The sequence below is a fragment of the Xenopus laevis genome, chromosome 8L, assembly GCF_017654675.1.
Source record: "Xenopus laevis strain J_2021 chromosome 8L, Xenopus_laevis_v10.1, whole genome shotgun sequence".
NCBI classification, from domain to species: domain Eukaryota; kingdom Metazoa; phylum Chordata; class Amphibia; order Anura; family Pipidae; genus Xenopus; species Xenopus laevis.
The window spans coordinates 81,627,687-81,630,654 of record NC_054385.1 but is presented as its reverse complement, the minus strand read 5'-3'; positions in this window follow the sequence as shown (position 1 = coordinate 81,630,654).

Genomic DNA, 2,968 nt, shown 5'->3' with positions numbered 1-2,968 from the left:
CCCTCCCAGGGGTGGGAAGACCTCAAGCAATTTGGCCAAGAGTAAATAGAATTCAGTACATGTTTCTGCTGGAAAGCATCCAGCTTCCTGAGTGCTGGAGAATCCTCAGACAAGTACAGCCAGCAGCAATCACCTACACTCTACAGACGTCCCTGCTGCTCACTGTATTCACACTGTACTTGGCTGCACTACTGTAGCCAATGCACAACTTACTGTACAGAGCAATCACAGTGTGCACCTTACTGTACAGAATACAGAGCAACCACAGTGTACCCAGTGCACACCTTACTGTACAGAATACAGAGCCACCACAGTGTACCCTTTACTGTACAGAATACAGATCCACACAGTGTACCCAGTGCCGCCTTTACTGTACAGAATAAAGAACAACCACAGTGTATCCAGTGCACACTTTACTGTACAGAATAAAGACAACGTATTTCAGTAGAAAGCGTGAACGCTCTGAAGAGACAGCTCACTCCCACTCCCTCCTTGGTTACACTTCTCTTTGGCAGCTACTAATGCAGTAACAAAAGGCATTCTCTCCCCAACTGAGGAGCTCTCCTTCCCCCAACATGCACTGACATTTCTGCCCCCACTCTGCATTTCTGTTACTCTCATATCATGCACTGCATGCACTGGATGGATTATTTTGACCCTAATTAGGACAGAGTTCTTCTCTGAACTCAGCATTGGATGTGAGGGGTGATCATAGTTTGTAAGTGGACAAACTGTCCGACTGCACCAAACTTCCAATGCTATATCCAGAAAAGTACTTAGTTCTAAGTAATGGTTAAAAAAACATGCTGTGGGTTGGCAGCAATGTTCCCTCTAAGGTGTGCGCTTGTGCACGCACACAAATTTTGAGGCCAGTGCACCCAACAAGTTGTGCGCACAAAGAATTTAGTGTGAAAACAAAAAAGTATGCATTTATTCTGATGAGTGCACACAGTTTTAAAATTTATGCCTAATGTATGTTTGTGAACATAGCAGAGAAGGAATTAGAAGGAACATTTGTAGGCAGAGAAATGAAACCACACTAAAGGTGGCCATAGACACACAGATCCTATCATACGAATCGAGGATTCGTACAATTTTCGGGATCGTGTGTGGCGTGTGCCGGCATCTTTCGTCCGGCGGAGATCGGTCGATCGTCAAATCCCGCCAGAGCCCACAGCACATCATAATCAGATCGTACGGCCGAACAATCAGATTACCCCCGATATAGCCATGTTTGTTAATGGCATATCGGGGGAAAGATCAGCTCGTTTGGCGATGTGGCCAAGCGAGTGGATCTTTGCATCTATGGCCACCTTTAGGGGCCTATTTATCATGCTGTGTAAAACATTGGAGGCAAACATTACCGGTGATGTTGCCCATAGCAACCAATCACCGATTAGATTGCAACAGTCACAAGTTAAATGACCCATTCATAAAAAGATCCGCTCATATGGCAAGATCGTCAAAAAAGCGTATCACTCCCTGATATGCCTACCTTGAGGCAAGTATGCCGGCGCTCGGACCGAGGGCAACATCAACGAACCATTGAAGTCCTTGATCTGTCAGGAATACTGCACAATCAACATCTGAACAATTTTTGGCCAGATATTGATCACAGAAGCCCGTCAGAGGGCCCTATACACTGGGCGAAAAGCTACCGACTTTGGGCCAGATTCAGTTCAGTGAGAAAAAGTTTTATCAAGAGAAAAGTCATGGACAGATTTCAATCTGAGATGCAATTCAGTTCAGAAAAACACGATTTATCATGTGAAGACTCTATTAAATTGTCTATGGGAAAAAACTGGATCTGAATTTGGAGAAAAGTTTTTTTTTCCTCGAATTGAATCTCATACATGACTTTTCATGATAAACCATAAGATAACTTTTTCTCAGTGAATTGAATTTGGCCCTTTGTCTGTTACCAGCTTTTCTAGGCCCGTGTATGGCCACTATTAGAAAACAAAAGCAAAGATCTGTTTGGTTGCTATTAGCAACATCACTAGTGATGTTTGTCTCCAATGTTTTACAGAGTATAATACATAGGCCCCTGATTATAATCTGCTATGCTGGGGATTTTCCCTGGTACCCCGGTGGGCTAGTCCTTCCCTGGATATAGACCATACTGTACCAATACAGAGTAAGATGTACCTCTACTAGTAAGCAATGTATATTGTAATAAAATGCAAGTAAACACCGAGATTATATATTTTTTAGAAAGTCGTTTGCCTAAAGGCTCTCTGATGAGAGCTCTTTTTTTCACCCATACCTAAGAATGCTCATATGGGGCTAATTTACCTGACTACACCTGTTTTCTCTTTTACTTTTCGTCTGTAGTTTCCACCTGTCTGGTTTTGAACTAGACAGTGTGGCTTTTGCAGGTGCTGACTGGTTCTGGAAAGACTGCGTGTACAAATATACTTATGTGTCTCAGTGCTGAGGCAATGGGCTTATTTGCTGTGCATATCCGATCGCCAAAGAAAGGGGTGATCAGAGATATGGTGCCTAGGACAGCATTAGACCTAAAAACAGCCCTGTGTACTTATGTGATAGATTCCCCTTTAAATAAGTGGATATGTTTCTGCTGTATAAAAGCAATTTATATGAAATCCTGCCGACTGAGAGTTAATACAGCACTTCTAATAATAACTCAATACAAAGTTTATTACAAAATATTTCTCCTGCTTTGCCAAATTTAAAAGGCAACTAATAGATGCACAACATTTTGGTAATTGTGTATGGAGTGGAAATAAGCAGCACCAATTATCCCCATTTATATAAATAATATTCTTGTTCCCTAAAGTTTGGATATTATAACCCATTCCTGCCTGCCAGTGTTATATGACTTTGTTTATATGGCATATTGTAAGCTGTGCAGGAGATTTGTGACTGTAAATGGAACTTTTTTAAAAATTCATGCATTTTGTATTCATATAAAATAAAAATTGGGACACTATATAGTGATTTGTGA